Below are 20,256 nucleotides of genomic sequence, written 5' to 3'. Positions count from 1 at the left end.
AGAATCTTTACCTGGGTAGGGAAGGAACCTTAGTTTTCAAAATGCACAGATATGTGGTATTTCTGATTTTATTAGGCTTGGATCTGTGCCTGGGGGTGGTGTGGATTTCAAAGTCATTATTTAAGGTAAAGAAAGAAAACTTTAAACAGCATTATCACCATTAAAGATCCTGGTTGTGTTTTTAAAATGTTGAACTAAATAATTTTAGCGATCAACAAAAGACCAACCATTGTACTTCTGAAAAGTTGTTCTTCAAAAGGCTTAGGTTAATAATTTGTTTCCATTTTGTTCACAGGTGTACTGTCTGTAGGATGGAGATAGACTGAATACCCGCTTCGCTGAATACCGGCTTCAGATCACCTTTCACATTTTCTTTTTGGAAAGGCAACTGTTGGAGAATCATCTTGTTACCGTCAGCAAAAATGGAAACAAATCAAGACATTAAGAATGCCACGGTGAAGGACTTCCCTGGTGGCCCAGTGGTTAAGAATCCACCTGCCAATGCAGGGGACACGGTTTAATCCCTGGTCCAGGAGATCCCACATGCCACGGAGCAACTAAGCCCATGCACCACGACTACTGAGCCTGCGCGCCTAGAGCCCGTGCTCCGCAACAAGAGAAGCCACCGCAATGAGAAGCCCGCGCACCTCAGTGAAGAGTAGCCCTGCTCGCCACAACTAGAGAAAGCCCATGTGCAGCAACGAAGACCCAACGTAGCCATAGATAAATAAATAGATAGATAGATAGATAGATAGATAGAATGCCGCAGTGAATGACCAGCAGTTAATGATGCCAGCGTTATGCAAGCTTCAGCAAAGGAATTTTTCAAGACAGTGTGCCTCACCAGCCAGAAATCAGGAAAGGTTGAACCTCTCCTTTTAGTCTCAGCTCTTTCTTAAATCAATGCAACCCCTCCAAATTAAAGTGAATTGAAACATGCATTGCCTTTTCAACTTAATTGAGTACTTACTATGTGTGAATCACTGTACAAAACAGGGGAGGGAAAATGAGGAGACAAATAAGATGTGGTCCCTGCCTTCAGTGGATTTACAATCAGTTTCAGGGCATACATTTTGTTTGTTTGTTTTTTTTTTTTTGCTCTTCTGCTCTTCAACATGTCCCTAAAACAGGAAACAAATGGAAAAGTATATTCTGTAAGTATTTTAAATCTCTTTAATACAAAACAGAACAAAACAAAATTCCTAATGTGGGCAAGTCAGGACATCTTAATTCCATTTTTTTTTGACTTCTGATAGTTAGGACCCATTTTATTGATTCCATGTACATTCAGGAGACTTTAGAGATATTAATACATTATAGTTGGAGCAAATTTGCATAAATCCTTTTTCCCCCTTAGGTGTAGATTGTATATTGGAGAAATATATTGTGTTTGTACATTTCTTGGAAAGTAGGGAGGTAAATTAAATCTGTTGTCTCTATAGGCCTCTGCCTTCAATGCCCTAGGGGCCCGCCTCTCCAAGTGAGTTATTAGCATGGAGAAGGGAAAGGTTTGCCTCAAGCTTGGGGGTGTTGTTCATGGACCCAAGAAAGTGCAGGGAAGGAGCAAGACAGACCTGAACAAAGGCTCTGTATGAAAATTTGGCTATTTCAGTATTCATTGTGTTGTCTGTATTCCATAAGTTGGATGACTATACAATTTTTCCAAAAAATTACTTCTGATCTGGGAATAAATCATGAGTTTTCCAGTGTTAAGATGCTAATATGACTGTAGACATGGTGTCTGTGACACATTTTAGTATGTATGAGCCAACAATAGACATGTCTTTGTCTTGAGTAGTGTCCACATTTGAATTGAAAATGTGCCAGCTTTTTTTTTTTAACATCATCAACAGACTTCTTAATTAAGCTGCCAATAGCACTATGTGCTGTTTGAGAAATGAACTGTGTCAGTGCTGTTTCTCTCATTTAATAAACAACGTTGCTCCCTATAAAATGGATGTAAAGTGTTCTTTGAATGGAGCATTATATGGCTCCCTAAAGAATTTATGGAGAATTTTCAAATCATTCCTTTTTATTTAATTTCTAAAAACTTTTATTTTGCTCCTCATTAAGGAATAACTCTAATTTGACCAATGACTTTAATTATATGATTCATCCTTAATAGGATGCATTGCCCCACCCCCAAACTCCTGATGGTGATACTGGATATTGGTTATGTTAACCAATATCCAGTATCACCATCAGGAGTTTGGGGGTGGGGCAATGCATCCTATTAAGGATGAATCATATAAACTTTCAGTTTGCATGAAGTAGCTTCCAGGAAGTCTGAGTTATGAACCTGTAGTGTACTAAATTGTAGATATCTATTTACTGTTCTGGGAGATTTTTTAGAGGGACAACGTCTGTATTCCTTGTACCTAGGACAGTGCCTGGTGCACAGTAGATAAGTGTTCAGTAAATATTTGGTGATCAAGGCACGTAAAGTAGCTTTTTTCATCTGTGGCTCGTAAGGCTCTGTAAAGGACAGAGGGGTCTTGCTAACAGAGTAGCACCTCTATTAGTTTGTAGTTTACCTCAGTGTACTTAGAATGAGTCCAGATCAGCTGGATACTTCGTATATTGTCTAGTCCACTGGTCCTCTTAATTGGTGTCTTGGATTCACCAGTTCAGCCCTGTCATTCATACCAACATCCACTCTGCTTCCCCTGCACAGGGGCGGGGCTGCTCAGCTTCTCCTCCTCTGGGTTGTCCATCAATAGAAGAGCAATCATTCTATTCAGTGGGTACTCATGATGTGCCAGGTGCTGAGCTTAGTGCTTTTCACAGAGCCTCTTAATTATCTCATTTAAACCACACAACAACCATTTGAAGTGGGTATTATCCATTGCACAGGCGTGTATCTTAAGTCATGGGGAATCTAAGTCCAGATCTCTTAGATTCCAAAGCCTGAACTATTAACCCCTACCCTCTGCTGCATCCCAGGGGAAATTCCCACTGCTTGGGGGTGGGGGACAGTTCAACTCTGGACATAGTCTAGATTCATTGCATTTAGTATTCCTGAACAGCAAACTGTCTTAACGGATAAAACCCAGCAAATCACAGTTGTTTTGAGAGTGGGGGAGGGCAGAGCAATTGGGAGAAAGCAAAGTTGGAAACAAACCAATTTGAGCCAAACCTTTAGCCTTTACCTCATATCCTTTTTTTTTTTTTTTTTTGGTAAACTTTCTTTTTTAACATAGCCTGACACCATGTGATAAATCAAAGCCAGATGTAATTGATGCAGAATTGATCCCCAAATGTCTTCTGGGGGAACATGCTTTAAGTCTGGTTGTTGATTCTGAGGAATAATTGCCACCCTAGAAAGGTAATTACATATGCCATTGTTTATACACATAATAGGCTCAGAATGCATGTTCTGCACAGAGGGGAAGAGAATCCTGCTTGCACATTATGGGTGTGCACTCTGTATTGTGTCAGAATGCCACAAATAGCATTTGAACTGCTCCCTATTACTGTTTATTTCCCTGATGTGTGTGTGTGTGTGAGAGGGAGAGGTTAGGAGTGAGGAAGGTGATGGGCCATGGAAAGCTGTTTGTTGAGCTGAAATGGCAGTGGTTTGCTTCTCCTTAATTTTTTACTTTACCAAAACATGTTCTGGATCTGATTCATTTGGCTTGGTCTGGTTAAAAAAACTTTTCTTCCTGCTTGGCATATGCTTATTAATGAGTTCTCATATTTCTTTCCATCAAGGGCTGTTTACTTTGTGGAAATACGAAGTGAGAATCTTTCTCCTAAACGCCCTGGTTTTGACCACCCCTTTAAGTACACCAAACAGTCAGCTGAAATAGTAGCTAGTGCCTTTCCTCTCACTGTGCTTTCTGGTAAAACATAAATGGGATTTAAACCACAAATGCCAATTAAAGCACTTCATGCCGTTTCCTTTAGCCATAAGACAGTAGTTATCCTAATACAACAAAAAAAGGCTATTTTGTGGTAGTCTAACCCTAGAAACATTTTTTTTTTTAATTAAAGCCTTAAAAAACCAGAATGTCATGACTTTTTGTAGTGCGGCACAATGAAAGAAGTACATATGTATTCCAATATGGAACTGGGCATTGTTTGAAGCTGAAGCAATTCATCCTGGGCTGTTCTCTGCCGCAGTGTCCAGCAAATTGCATGACCTGCTTGTTAGGCTTGACAACAGTATTTTACCTAACAAAGGCCTCTGCAGCACCGAGCAGCAGTGGAATGTCAGATGTCAGATTGAGCACACTTCTCACACAGATGTGCAGCCGTAATAGCCTCTAAGGAGATGCACGTGGCAGGGAGCAAAGGGTGGGGACGGGCGCTTGGAACGGTGTGGTGTGTGAGTATGTAGGTTAGGGCGAGTGGGAGGGTGAGGCCGACAGTTAGCAGTAGGGATGTGGCCCCGCTGACCACATTTAATCAGCCCTCTGTAAACAGTTCAACATTTTCATTGTTCTCTAAAAACTAATAAAGAGAAACAAGCATTTTTCATTCATCTTGAAGTAATTTTCTGTCAGGTTGGAGACCCTTGTGGCCTCCAGCTTGTGCAATGCTAGCTGTGTGATAACGACAACTATTGCAATTTATCTTACTAACTCTGGTCATTCACATGTCAGTTAGTGTTCACCAAGCTGGCATCTGAAACTGTGCAGTTAACGAGTTTTACAACATTTCTATCAAGAGAAACTGTTTAGCATAACTGACTCTTAAGAAGTTATTATACCTCTAAAAATCCATTTTAAGGGGCATTATTTAAATAAAATAGAAAAATGGTTCACTGCCTTTTAAAGGGGCTACAAAAAAAGTCCATCAGCTCCAGTGCAGTAATCCTCAGCTTAAAGCACTCTTGAGAGCACTTCTGGGAATTGTCAGCATAATGAAATGTTTTGTGAAATGTCCAGATAGATTCCGTTACTCAACAATTTTACTGCACGATATTTATTTTCCTTCCGGTTTTTAAAGAAGTAAATTACTTTTTGAGAGGATGACTCTATGCTGTATAGATTAATTGAGCACATTATTACCCAGGTTGTAGCAAAAGAGATGGTTCTGTTTGCGGTGTCATCTATATGCATCTTCAAACAGGGGCAAAGAAGAGAAAAGCAGCTTTCCCCCCTTAGTGCTTTAGCTCCAAAAGGGTTAAATCAAAATGTGGCTTATAGAGTTTTGCATTTTCCTCATGCCACATTTTTTTCAGACTTTTAAACAACTTTGGTACACAATGGCATCTGTAATTACTTTCTTTAAACTTTGCAAAATAGACTCTGTTTTCTTATCCTAAATAAATAAATGCAGGGAATCCCATACACATGTACATTGGCACATGGCTAATGGTACATATTGTTTGAAACCGGCCCATTTCAATAGGAGATGCTCTTGAACATTTTACTTAAAGAAGAATAGATTCCTCACAATAACCGAGATGGCCAATGACCCCAAACCAATTAATAGCTAGAGTCCATAATGGAGCACTATATAGCCTAGCAGCAAGTTCATTTAGTGTATTATATTACCTAACAGGAGTAGGAACCACCACTTGTAATGTAAATGACTTAATGGTTCTTTCTATGATGACCAAGACCAGGAGAAAAAGTATATTCTGCTGTAACAAGAGATTTCATATCTTTAGGAGGTGTATCTATAACATGGCACATTTTCATTTTGCCACAAACGGGTCCCCTAATTTCTTAGACTGATGTTTGTGCACATGACTTTAATTTTCTGAGGGAGATAAGAAGGTGTTCTTTGCCTGTTAGCTCTATCTGCCCATAAGAAGCACAGTAACATCCATGAACCAAATACAATTTGACGTAATTTATGCCTTTATTACCTCCTACAGGGTGATATTATTTCATTCTGGCACATTAATGTTTCCAGCACGATACTGTCATTCCTGGGAATTTTACCTTCTGAAGTTCAAATATTGAGGAAAGGGTTTAAATTTTTTCTAAGTGCCTTAGTTTTGGGGAAAATGCAACTTATTCTAAGGTCGGCTTTTTTACTCTTTTTTGATATTTGGTGGCACTGTAGATAATGTTCAGATAATGGGCAAAAATCATATCTGAAAACTCTTACCTCTTCTTGACCAAATAGCTTGTTTTTGTTCTATTTCCATTTTTTTGCAAATAATATTTCATCAACTTATAACATACTTTGCTGCTGTTTGTTCCCTAGTGATGTACACTCAGGAGACATTGACCAAAAAATGTTCTTGAATCCATTTGGTGTAGTACTTAGATCTGTCTTAATCTTTTAGCATTCAGAATTAGGGCAGATGGAGTATGTAAGTTTCTTATTGCTGCCATAACATATTACCACAAATTTAGTGACTTAAAATAACACAAGTTTATTATCTTGCAGTTCTGTAGGTCAGAGGTCTCACTGGGCTAAGATAACTTGTTGACAGAGCTGCATTCCTTCTGGAGGCTCTAGGGGATAATCTTTTTCTTTGTCTTTCCTAGCTTCTAGAAACTGTCTGCCTTCCTTGGCTTGTGGCCCCTTCCTCTGTCTTTAAGACTAGCAATGATGAGTCAAATCCTTCTCATGTGGCATCTATCTGACCCTGTTCCATTGTCACATCTCTTTCTCTCTCTCACTGCAGCCAGTAAAATGTTCTCCACCTTTGAGGACTCATGTGATTAGATTGGGCCCATCTGCGTAATCCAGGATGCTCTTCCCGTTTCAAGGCCCATACCTTAGGTGACATCTGCAAAGTCTCTTTTGCCACACAAGGTATCATATTCACAGGTTCTGGAGAAGAGGACCTGGAAATCCTTGGAGAGGGAGCAGGGCATTAGTGTGCTTACTACATGGAGTTTCAGAATTCTTTCTCATACTAATATTTGAAGGATTAATAGCAGTTGCCAGCCTAGTAGTCTCCAAACCTTAAAAATCATGCATGAAAATAGTTTAAAGTTTTTGAGTATGCACCTCAATATATGTACATTTCCTTCTAAACTATAATATTATCTACATTAATAATGTATATACTAGTAGTAAAACTTCATTTCTTTTTAATATATAAATAAATAAAAGCAGATCTTCTAATGGTTTCTTTGCACCCCAGTGCATCATCTTGTGTGCCCCTAGGGCTGTGTGCACCTAATTTTGGAGAAGACGGGAAAAGGATGAAGTTTGGATTAGCTTGTGTAAATGTAGTTCTTGACTCTTTCAGACATATAAGGCTTCAAGGAAGGAAGGGACTGCAGAGACATTTTGGGTAGTCTCTGATAGTGTTTGGAAGTGAGGAAGAAAGTGAGTTGTTTTGCTTACACTATTACTGCTGTTTGTAGTTACAGAGGGTAATAGTATAGAATGTAACATGCCCAAAACTGTCCTGAAAGCTGAGAGATGCAAATTATAGAATTACGAGACAAATGCTATTTTATAAAAGACTAGAAAGAGGTTGTTTACCAGAAATCTCCAAAACATGAGTTAGTTACTTATTTAGAATAAGGCCATATCTCATCAGAACAGCTACTCATGTCAGTGTACTTGAAAATCCCAAGAAACGTAATTGCTCAACGACTGTTTTGAACGATAGTAGTAAGGTCCATATGAAACTGGGCTGAGGGAAAAGGTGATTCTGTTACGTTTACTTTAAATCATATTTTTGAGTTTAAAAAACATCTCTATTACACCAGCCACATTTGATCTCCATGGCATGTAGGCTTATTACAGTGTAGGAAAACCAGAAGTTGTAACACAAGCCGACTATGTTAAGTCCCCTTGTGTTATTTTCTGAGATGTTCTCAGAACAGTCAGCCTAGAAAATGGGATATTGCTAAGACATGCTGACACACCTCTGAAATCAAAAAGAGCTTCTGCTGGCGAATGAAAGTAGGTTGCCACAAAAATGTACATCAATTAGGAAACAAATCAATGACTGTTTGCCAAGTGCCGTAAGTGTCCCGGAGGCAGTCTGGGCAGTATATTTTTATTTGATTTGCCCCAGGCCACTTCCACTCTCTTCCTGAAAGATGGACAGGTAGTCTTCTCAAATCCTTCGCTGATAGTTTCCATCCATGATCTCAAAATGTAACTGCTAACGTGTCAATGATTACTGTACAAAGAAGTTAACCACTACTGCTAAATTTCCCCACTGAAACCCAATCCAGGGATTAGCAACCATAAGGAATCTGTTTTATTTGCATTTAATTTGTACCTTCACACTATTATCTCCAGTGTTTTAGTTTCAGGAAATGTGGTCTCAGGCTATTATAACCACATTTCATGCTGCTGTTGCACTGTTATTTGATCTCTATGGTTGGAAATGACTACTGAAAAAATAAAGCTAGCATACTTTATTTTAATTATACCAGTGCAGTGTCTAAATAAAAACTGTATTTTATATTTAATGTGGAGCACAGATTAACAGTTTTATGGGACATAAAATCTATCTATATCATTTTCTATTTACACATCAGTTATATATCTTTCTCTCAGCAAAACAGATGCCTATGGTGTGAAAACAAGGAAGGAGAGCATCTAAGTTACAATCACATGGGCAGTAAATAACATCTTAATTGGTCTGGAATGCCGGAGTTTGATTTTTTTTTTCCCCGCCTGGCTTTTATTTATTGATTGCTATAGCTTATTTATCTTCCCAGTGATTTGTACAAGTCTGTCTTCTTTCCTCAATAAGCCAATCTATGGTGGTTTTATATTGCAAATTCCATCTGGGGAAATGATCTAGTGAGAGAAGTGCAGTTGCCCCTGGAAAAGCCATTTTTAAAAGCTTTTGTAGAGGTAAGGGTAACTTCTCAGTTTTTACACTTTGTCTTCTGGAAAAAAGAACAAAAGAAGAAGTGCAGCTATTACAAAGTTGCCACCCAATATATGTTTCAACAATTCTTTACTCTCCACTTGTTTGGCAGTAATAGGAAAACAAAGGAGGATTTAGTGTACGCTTAAATTTTCCTGTGCACGATTTAGATCCGAGTGAGGATAGCAAACAGGAATGGACTGTGTATATCTAATACATCATATGTAAACCCTGGATTTTCTTCTGCATGCATTTCTACAGCTCCATTCCTAATATCTTTTTTTAAATAGCACTTTAGGATAAACTACACTTCAAATGACACATTATGCTCCATAGTGCAGTTGAGAACTGGCAATGTAACCATTCTCAGGAAAGCTGGTTGGCAAAAAATCCACCACTTTTTCTAGTATATACATATCCAAAGCTGAAGTCAACCCTGGAAAATTAGTGATTTTTTTTCCTCCTAAATCAGTGATACCCTTGTTCATTAAATCAGCACTTCCAGTGTTTGTCGTGATTCTGTTTGGTTGTCTTGATCTCACAGAATATTAGAAGAGTGCTCTGAAAGATTTCCTCCGTTGATAGCTGAGGGAAAAACAAGTTTACAGATGGCAATGCTATACTTATGCTATGCAAGTGATGCTTTGCAAAGTGATTCTATAAACATATTCCAAAGGGGAGACTCTGATATCCCATCATCACCCTAATATAACCTTAACTGCCTTTAAATGAGCTAATGAAAATTTGGTGCAGGTCTTTTAGAGAATGCATTTGCATTTGCCATAATTAGTGGTAGGCAGATCTCACTACATCCAGGGACAATCTCGAGACAACTTCTTGGTCGACTATTAGTGCTTAATTTCTGAATGTCAAACCCTGCACATCTTAATTTCTAGAGAATAAGCTCAATTGAACTTACTCCCCAGTTACGCAAAAACTGCTCGGATAAAACCAAGTGGACACCAATGTAATGAATGTGGTTATTAAATTGTTTCAATTGAAAGAACCCTATTCTTACACCATCATAATGGGAACAATTTATCCCCACTGATCGGCCTGTCTCTCTTTCTCTCTCTCTCTTTTTCTGAGCTCTCTTTGATCTTGAAGCATATTGCGGTGGTGTGTCCTATTGAAAAGCGAAACTGGGGCAATTTTAATGCTTTTGTACCTTACCAAGTGCTCTATTTTTTCTCTGTTTAAAAATAGCTGTTAATTATAAGTGCAGTTTAAATGTCTCAAGTGACCCAGAAATGCAGGTTGGAATGAGACAGATTGTGTGTCTCATATGAAACAGATGTACTTTCACAGAGCATTCTGAATTCAGTCTTCCCTCTGCATCCTCCTCTTGAGTTATTTCCATCAGGTATTGAGCTGGTCTAGTACCATACTATGAAATCCCACACATTTGAACAGGGTGAAAGAAAAGCAGACCTATTTTTTTGTGTGTGTTTGTGTGCCACAAAGAAAAGCCTCTGTTGTATATCAGTCCCTACTATGTGGGTGAATATTGTGCTGTTGGTGTTAGATCATGGGACAAGGGCCACTTTCCTGGCCAGGAAAACTATATGATTTTCTAGAGCTCCACTCCTGTCTCTTGGGTCACTGGCTTTGCACTGAAAGAACACTGCAGGAGTGATAAACATATCCCTTGAGGTCCTTCTTCAGCTTAATTCAATAGTGCCCGAGGACAAATTAACCTCCTGAGAGATTGCAAAGATCTCTGATTCTTCACTGGTTTCAAAAAACTTGTGTTTTTAGCTCCTTGCTAACCTGTAACCACCCTGGAGATGGTTACACTGCTGGTGATGTTTGGGGGACCAAGACTTTAATAAGTGATGTACTAACTCAGTAAAATCACATTATTAATTTATTCTGCTACAACCTAAACAAATCTGGTACTTACCTAATTATATGTGGTCATATACTGTAGGTTTGAAGGTGCTCCTATCTAGTGTAGTTCCAAGAAGTGATTTCAAAATTGAATTTAAAATAGAGTGCATATATATGGAATCTAAAAAAGAAAGAAAGGTTCTGATGAACCTAGGGACAGGACAGGAATAAAGACGCAGACGTAGAGAATGGACCTGAGGACACGGGGAGGGGGAAGGGTAAGCTGGGACGAAGTGAGAGAGTGGCATGGACTTATATATACTACCAAATGTAAAATAGATAGCTAGTGGGAAGCAACCGCATAGCACAGGGAGATCAGGTCGGTGCCTTGTGACCACCTAGAGAGGTGGGATAGGAAGGGTGGGAGGGAGACGCAAGAGGGAGGGGATATGGGGATATATGTATACATATAGCTGATTCACTTTGTTATACAGCAGCAACTAACACACCATTGTAAAGCAATTATACTCCAATAAAGATGTTTAAAAAAAGAGTGCATTCCAGTGGTTTGATGATCTTTTCCAGGTTTCTTAAGATCTTTGGTAAATATCCCAAAGCCATCTGAACATTTGCACAGTGAAGGAATTCAATACTCGTCCCCCTTCCTCCACTTGGATTCAGATCTGTGGTCCAATCTCCCTCACTATCTGGACGAGAGCATGTCTCAGTGAGGGGAGGGCAGTTTATATGCACTGGCTCCCTATCTGCTTGTAACTAGAAATGCCCAGCCGAGGAGTTCTTCATTACTATAGCAATGGCATTGAACACAGTTATGGTGTTGGCTTAGGGACTGATTTTTTAAGTTCTATCTAGAAACCTTGTAGATGTTTTAGTCAAAGTCTAAATGCAGGCACTGATTTGAACATTTTTCATAGCTAATTTTTAATTTTAATCAGTAATTTTAACTTGACTGTTTTGATTCTAATGTAATCATTCTGATTCTAATCATTCTAATTTGTCCAATGAGATTTATTTCATTTAGTGTTTATAATCTTGTAAGTGACAGCCCACTTGGGTTACAGTTTCATGACAAGTTGATGGTCTATTTTCAGGAAGAGGGGAAGGTATGGCCCCAGGTAAGTTTAAGTGAATCTATATGATACAGAGTGGGAGCTGAAAACAAATTCAGAAAAAAATTCTTTAAATCCATATCTTATAAAAATATTCCAGTCGCTGAGATACATTCATATTGCTATTGGAAGATGAATGATAACACACTTAGAGACAATATAAATAATATATTTCTAAGTAGAGTAACTCTGAAAAGTAGAACTATTGGGAAAGGCAGTCTCCTGTGTGCAGTCTTTGGACCTCACTCATCCTCATAAGAGTGGGCCTTGGGCCTGGAACCTTCCATACCAAGAGAGCAAGAGTCCTCACAGCCTGTGCTGGACTGGTCACTTTGTGGGGGGCAACTCTTTCCCTGTTTCAGACTCTATGTGTGCTCCTTTGTTCTGCTTAAGCATGTGTGTCATGTGGTACCTGGCTAACCCCACTACTCATCTGTCCCCGTAGAGGATGGGGTCCTTTATTCTGCGGCACAAGAGGGGTTCATGTAGGCCAATGGCCACTGGCCATGGGAGACCAATGCCCACTCCTCAAGCTGATTATGCTCTGTCTCTTTTTTATGCGAGTAAAGTGTTGTTCCTTCCAATGCCTGACTGAGTTGCGTTTTCCATGGTGACTTAGATACCAGGATGCAGTGGGCAGCAGTGTTCTGACTTCTCCTGGTGATAGGCAATAGATACCACTTCTCAATAAGAACAAATTACTATATAAGATATATGGGTTTGGAAATGTCTTTGGTCCTTAGTTTCTAATCAGACTATTGGTAGAAGTGGAAAAGACCTGTGTCAACCTGGGGACATTGATAGCTATTTATTGTGGACGTTGAATGAACATTAGGACTGTGAAATCCAGGTCTGGATAAGAGTCCGGATAGATGGTAGGTGTGGTTCGGCTCTGGGTAAAACCTGGTTTTGAGAGATCAGCAGGCTAGCATGGGGATGTCCTAGTTCTGAAAGCCAGGTGTTAGAATTATCCGTGGAAGCAAAAAAGAATGAGGATCCGAGCAAGCAGTGAGCTGGATGCTACGTAGACGTTTAAGAAAAAGGGAGCCTCTCATTCCAGATGTCCAAATGAGGGAGAGGTCCAAAATGAGGCAATTGCCAGCAACTCGGCACCTGGAGAGCTGGAGAGGAATGGCCAAACAAGCAGGGGCACAGGTGTGAGGCTTTGGAAATTGAAAGGACTATGATGGATGAGGCAGCTTTCTGACTTCAGGTGCCAGAGAAAGGGAGGGACCTCAGTCAGATACCCAGGTGGAGCAAAGAGGGAGGGAATTGGATGCTGGCTTTGCCAAGGTGAGACCTGGCTTCTGGCAGGCAGATGTTGAGGACTGCTGTACCTGAGACTGCAGGAACTATTTACTAGCTTCCTTCTCTGGGCCCTGAGCCCTGTTTTCCTGATGGTTCTTGTCCTCCAACTCCTTCAGAAATTTCCCAGTAACAACCTGATTTAAACCTTTCTCAGACAGGCCACCTCATATAAAGGCAGGAAGGCTCTACGCCAAAATATACACAAAGGCTATGGGCGATTATAGGTGCTTTTAATTTTCTTCTCATTTCTTATTTGTATTCTATACAGTGATCCTTTGTTATATTTGTAAGAATCTAAGAAATTAAATTAAGTTTCTTTATAAAATGATTTTTCCAGTTTTATTGAGGTTAATTGACATATAACATTGTATAAGTTTAAGATGTACAACATAATTATTTGGTATATGTATATTTTGTGAAATGATTAGCACAATGAGTTTAGTTAACGTCCAACACCTCACTAGTTATAATTTTTTCTCTTGTGATGAGAACTTTGAAGATCTAGTCTCTTAGCAACTTTCAAATATTAATATATAATACAGTATTGTTAACAATAGTCACCATGCTGTGCAATATATCCCCAGAACTTATTTATCTTATAATTGGAAGTTTGTACCTTTTGGCCATCTTTACTCAATTTTCCCACCACCAAACCCCACCTCTGGCAACCACCAATCTGTTCTCTGTTTCTATGAATTTGGGTTTTTTATATTCCACAAATAAGGGAGATTATATGGTGTTTGTCTTCTTCATCTGACTTATTTCATTTAACATAATGCCCTCAAGGTCCATCCGTGTTGCCACAAATGGCAGGATTTCCTTCTTTTTTATGGCTGAATGATAGTCCAGTGTGTGTGTGTGTGTGTGTGTGTGTGTGTGTGTGTGTGTGGGTGTGCATAATGTTTCCTTTATTCATTCATCTGTTGATAGACACTTAAGTTGTTTGCATGTCTTGGTTATTGTAAATAAAACTACAATGAACATGAGGGTGCAGATATCTCTTTGGGATAGTGATTTCATTTCCTTTGGATATATAGTGGAATTGCTAGATCATATGGTAGTTCTGTTTTTAATTTTTTGAGAAAACCCCATTCTATATTCTATTTTTTAAAATTGAAGTATTGTTGATTTACAATGTTGTGTTAGTTTCTGGTGTACAGTAAAGTGATTCAGTTTTATATATATATATATCTTTTTCATATTCTTTTCCATTATAGGCTATTACAAGATATTTTATGTAGTTCACTGTGCTATACAGTAGGACCTTGTTTTGTGTCTATTTTATATATAGATGTTTGTGTCTGCTAATCCCAATTTATCCCCTCCCCTTTCCCCTTTGGTAATCATGTTTGTTTCCTATGTCTGTGACTCTGTTTCTGTTTTGCAAATAAAATAAGTTCATTTGTATCATATTTTAGATTCCTCATATGCGATATCATATGATATTTGTCTTTTTCTGTCTGACTTCACTTAATATGATAATCTCTAGTTCATCCATGTTGTTGCAAATGGCATTATTTCATTCTTTTTTATTGCTGCATAGTATTCCATTGTATATAAGTACCACATCTTCTTTATCCATTCATCTGTCAGTGGACATTTAGGTTGTTTCCATGTCTTGGCTATTATAAATAGTGCTGCTATGAACACTGGGGTGCATGTATTTTTTTGAATTAGGGTTTTCTCTGTATATATGCCCAGGATTGGGATTGCTGAATCTTGTGATAACTCTAATTTTTTAAGTAACCTCCATACTGTTTTCCATCATGGCTGCATCAATTTACATTCCCACCAACAGTGTAGGAGGGTTCCCTTTTCTCCACACCCTCTCCAGCATTTGTTATTTGTAGACTTTTTAATGATGGCCATTCTGACTGGTGTGATGTGATGCCTCATTGTAGTTTTGATTTGCATTACTCTGATAATTAGCAATATTGAGCATCTTTTCATGTGCCTATTATCCATCTGTATGTCTTCTTTGGAGAGATGTCTATTTAAGTCTTCTGCTTATTTTTTGATTGAGTTCTTTGCTTTTTTTGTTATTGAGTTGTGTGAGCTATTTGTATATTTTGGAAATTAATCCTATGTTGGTCGCATTGTTTTCAGATATTTTGTCCCAGTCCATATGTTGTATTTTCATTTTGTTTATGGTCTTCTTTGCTGTGCAAAGACATAAGTTTGATTAGGTCCCATTTGTTTAGTTTTGCTTTTATTTCTATTGCCTTGAGAGACTGACCTAAGAAAACATTGCTGTGATTTATGTCAGAGAATGTTTTGCCTATGCTCTCTTCCTAGGAGTTTTATGGTGTCCTGTCTTATATTTAAGTATTTAAGCCATTTTGAATTTATTTTTGTGTATGGTGTGAGGGAATGTTCTGACTTCATTGGTTTACATGCAGCTGTCCAGCTTTCTCAACACCACTTGCCAAAGAGATATGCAGATGACATGATACTATATATAGAAAACCCTAAAGAATCCACACAGAAAATACTAGAACTAATAAACAAATTCAGCAAGGTAGCATGATACAAGATTAACATACAGAAATCTGTTGCATTTCTTTATACTAACAATGAAATATCTGAAAGGGAAAGTAAAAAAAACAAAATCCTTTTTAAAATCTCATCAAAAAGTATAAAATACTTAGGAATAAACCTGACCTAGGAGGTGAAAAACTTACATGGTGAGAACTAAAAAACATTGATAAAGGAAATTGAAGAGTATTTAAAGAAATGGGAAGATATACCATGCTCTTGGATTAACAGAATTAATGTTGTTAAAATGGCAACACTACCCAAAGCAATCTACAGATTTAATGCAATCCCTATCAAATTACCCTTGACATTTTTCACAGAATGAGAACAAATAATCCTAAAATTTATATAGAACCACAGAAGACCCAGAATTGCCAAAGCAATCCTGAGGAAAAAGAACAAAGCTGGAGGCATAACCCACACAGACTTCAGACAATACTTCAGAAGCTACAGTAAAAAAAACAGTGTGGTATTGTTGGCATAACAGATATATGGATCAATGGAAGAGAATAGAGAGCCCAGAAATTGTCCCACACACCTACGGTCAATTAATCTTTGACAAAGGAGGCAAGAACATACAATGGAGAAAAGACATTCTGTTTTCCATAGTGGCTGCACCAATTTACATTTCCACCAAGAGTGCACAGAGTTTCCCTTTTTTCCACATCCTCACCAACACTTCTTATCTCTTGTCTTTTCAATAATAGCCATTCTAACAGGTGTGAGGGAGATATCACATTGTGGTTTTGATATGCATTTCCCTGATGATTAGTGTTGTGTACCTTTTCATATGCCTGCTGTCCATTTGAATTCTTCTTTGAAAAAATGTCTACTCAGATCCTCTGCCCATTTTTAAGCTGGATGATTATAATGATGATTTTGCTGTTGAGTTATATGAGTTCTTTTTTTTAAAAAATTTTATTTAGTTATTTATTTTGGCTGTGTTGTGTCTTCGTTGCTGCACGTGGGCTTTCTCTAGTTGTGGTGAGCAGGGCTACTCTTTGTTGCGGTGCATGGGCTTCTCCTTGCGGTGGCTTCTCTTGTTGCGGAGCACGGACTCTAGGTGCGCGGGCTTCAGTAGTTGTGGCACGCGGGCTCTAGAGTGCAGGCTCAGTAGTTGTGGTGCATGGGCTTAGTTGCTCCGCAGCATGTGGGATCTTCCCAGACCAGGCCTCAAACCCATGTCTCCTACATTGGCAGGTAGATTCTTATCCACTGCGCCACCAGGGAAGTCCCTATGAGTTCTTTTTTAAATTTATTTTTTAATTGAGATATAGTTGATTTACAATATCATATTAGTGATTCAAAAATTTCATATATTTTGCTCCATTTAAAGTTATTATAAAATATTAGCTATATTTCCTGTGCTGTACAATATATCCTTGTAGGTTATTTATTTTATACGTAATAGTTTACACTTCTTAATCTCCTACCCCTATCTTGCCCCTCCCTCCTTCTCTCTCCTCACTGGTAACCACTAGTTTGTTTTCTGTGAGTATGTTTCTGTTTTGTTATATTCATTAATTTGTTGGTTTTTTTTAGATTCCAAATATAAGTGATAACATACAATATTTATCTTTCTCTATATGACTTATATCACTAAGAACAAATAATTTTAAGTTTATGTGGAAATACAAAAAGCCCTGAATAGCCAAAACAGTCTTGAGAAAGAAGAACAGAGCTGGAGGAATCATGCTCCCTGACCTCAGCCTACACTACAAAAGTACTGTAATCAAAACAGCATGGTACTGGAACAAAAACAGACACATAGGTCAGTGGAACAAGATAGAGAGCATAAAAATAAACACATGCACTGTGGTCAGTTAATCTATAACAAATGAGGCAAGAATACACAATGGGGAAAAGACAGTCTCTTCAATAAGTGGTGCTGGGAAAACTGGACAGCTACATGTGTTAAGAATGAAATTATAACATTTTCTAACACCATATACAAAAATAAACTCAAAATGGATTAAAGACCTAAATTTAAGACCAAAACCCATAAAATTCCTAGAAGAAAACATCGGCAGAACACTGCCTGACATAAATCATAGCAATATTTTTTTTGGATCTGCTCCTAAAGCAAAGGAAACAAAAACAAATATAAACAAATGGGGCCTAATTAAGCTTAAAAGCTTTTGCACAGCAAAGGAAACCATCAAGAAAACAAAAAGACAACCTACTGAATGGGAGAAAATATTTGAAAATGATATGACTGATAAGGGGTTAATATCCAAAATATATAAACAGTTCATACAACTCAATATCAAAAAAACCAACCTGATTAAAAAGTAAGTGGAAGATCTGAATAGACATTTTTCCAAAGAAGACATACAGATGGCCAATGGCACATGAAAAGGTGTTCAACATCACCAATCATCAGAGAAATGCAAGTAAAACCACAGTGAGATATCACTTCACACCTGTTAGAATGGCTATCATCAAAAAGACCACAAAAAACCAATGTTTGTGAGGATGTGGAAAAACGGGAACCCTTGTACACTGTTGGTGAGAATGTAAATTGGTGCAGCCAGTGTGGAAAACAGTATGGAGGTTCCTCAAAGAGGTAAAAATAGGGACTTCCCTGGTGGCACAGTGGTTAAGAATCCGCCTGCCAATGCAGGAGACACAGGTTCAAGCCCTGGTCTTGGAAGGTCCCACATGCCACAAGCAACTAAGCCCGTACACCACAACTACTGAGCCTGTGCTCTAGATCCCGTGAGCCACAACTACTGAGCCCGCATGCCACAAATACTGAAGCCCATGTGCCTAGAGCCTGTGCTCTGCAACAAGAGAAGCCACTGCAATGAGAAGCCTGCGCACCACAACGAAGAGTAGCCCCTGCTCACCACAACTAGAGAAAGCCCTCGCACAGCAATGAAGACAAAACGCAGCCAAAAATAAATAAATAAATAAATAAATAAATAAATAAATAAAATTAAATAAAAAGTAAAAATAGAACTACCATATGATCCAGGAATTCCACTCCAGGCTATATATCTGAAGAAATAAAAACACTAATTCAAAAAGATACATGCACTCCATTGTTCATAGCAGCATTATTTACAAGAGCCAAGATATAGAAGCAGCCTGTGTCCATCAACAGATAATGGATAAAGAAGAGGTGATACACACACACACACACACACACACACACACACACACACACGTGCGTGCATAATGGAATACTATTCAGCAATGTAAACAAATAAAATTTTGCCATTTGCAACGCCATGGATGGACCTGGAGGGTATTATGCTTAGTGAATTGTCAGACAGAGAAAGGGTTCTTTATGTGTTTTGGATATTAACCCCTTATCAGATGTGTGGTTTGCAAATATTTTCTCCCATTTTGTAGGCTGCCTTTTCATTTTATTGATTGTTCTTTTGCTGTGCAGAAGCTTTTTAGTTTCATATCATGCCACTTATTTTTTATTTTGTTGCTTGTGCTTTAGGTGTCATATCGAAAAAATCATTGCCAAGACCAATGTCAAGGAGATTTTTTCTTATGTTTTCTTCTAGGAGTTATGGTTTCAGGTCTTACAGTTAAGTTTTTAATTCCTTTTGATTTAAACTTTGTGATTGGTGTCTAATAGGGGTCTAGTTTCATTCTTTTATATGTGAATATCCAATTTTCCCAGCACCATTTGTTGAAGAGACTTTTGGGTTTTTTTCCATTGAGTATTCTTGGCTCCCTTGTCAAATATTAGTTGACTGTATATGCATGGGTTTATTTGTGGGCTCTTGATGCTGTTCCATTGATCTATGTGTCTGCTTTTATTCCAGTACAATTCTGTTTTGATTACTATAACTTTGTGATACAGTGTGAAATCAGGAAGTATGATGCCTCCAGCTTTGTTTTTCTTTCTCAGGATTGCTTTGGCTATTTGGGGTTTTTTGTGGTTCCACATGAATTTTAGGATTGTTTTTTCTATAAGTAATTTCTTAAGTGACATAATGGAAAGAGTTAGGACTTCTGAGTCAGACTGACCTGAATTCAAATCCTGAATTCTCTCTTACCTCCCAGCTTTATGACTTGGGAAAGTTAATTACACTTTAGAGCTGCAGTTGGCTTGTCTATAAAATGTGCATAATAAGACCAAAATGGTTATTATTCCCTACTCTTCTGTACAGAGGAGGGAATTTGCCCTCCCTAGGAAAAATTGTGAAGGAGGAACTTTTCTTTTCTCATGTTTCCAGTTGGAAGAGGGAATCATTTATTGATTGGGTAGTTTGATTGATCTCTCTCCCTTTCTCTCTCCCTCCTTTCTGTAGAATGCATCAGGAATAGGTCTTACACTTGTGGAAGAAGCCATCCCTTTTGGAGATACACAGTGAGAACCCCCTTTGACAGTCATGTTTTCTAGTTCTATTTTTCAGGATTAAAACTGACATTTTAATCTACATTGGTACGATCCTTGGGTCTTACTTCTTAATTGGGTCCACACTCAGTAGCCAGTAAACAATACCAAGAAATAATAACATCTATCTGTGCTTCTAACCTCTCCATAGTTTTAAGGTTTGGAAATCATATGTGAAGTGCCTTAGCACTGTGCCTGGCAAATAGTGGTAATTAAAGAAGTGGAAGTTAATAATAATGATCATTGTCACAGTTGCAATCATTACTAGCAATGGTCATGGGGGCATCATTATTCCTATGGGCTGACAAGTTTTTTTTCTTTCCTATATTATTATGGACCAG

The 20,256-nt window shown here is 38.2% G+C and overlaps 1 long non-coding RNA gene across 1 annotated transcript in view; it reads left to right on the top strand.

Moving 5' to 3' along the window:
* The window catches only part of LOC118891796, a 142,683-nt gene extending 142,138 nt beyond the window's left edge, over positions 1 to 545 (top strand). Inside the window, exon 5 of the long non-coding RNA XR_005019171.1 lies at positions 296 to 545. This is a non-coding gene — a long non-coding RNA (uncharacterized LOC118891796). The remainder of the gene's footprint in view (positions 1 to 295) is intronic.
* Positions 546 to 20,256: the final 19,711 nt, after the last annotated feature.

The sequence above is a fragment of the Balaenoptera musculus genome, chromosome 3, assembly GCF_009873245.2.
Source record: "Balaenoptera musculus isolate JJ_BM4_2016_0621 chromosome 3, mBalMus1.pri.v3, whole genome shotgun sequence".
NCBI classification, from domain to species: Eukaryota; Metazoa; Chordata; class Mammalia; order Artiodactyla; family Balaenopteridae; genus Balaenoptera; species Balaenoptera musculus.
Note: the sequence above shows the minus strand (reverse complement) of the source record. Positions and strands in the feature narration are given on the sequence as shown.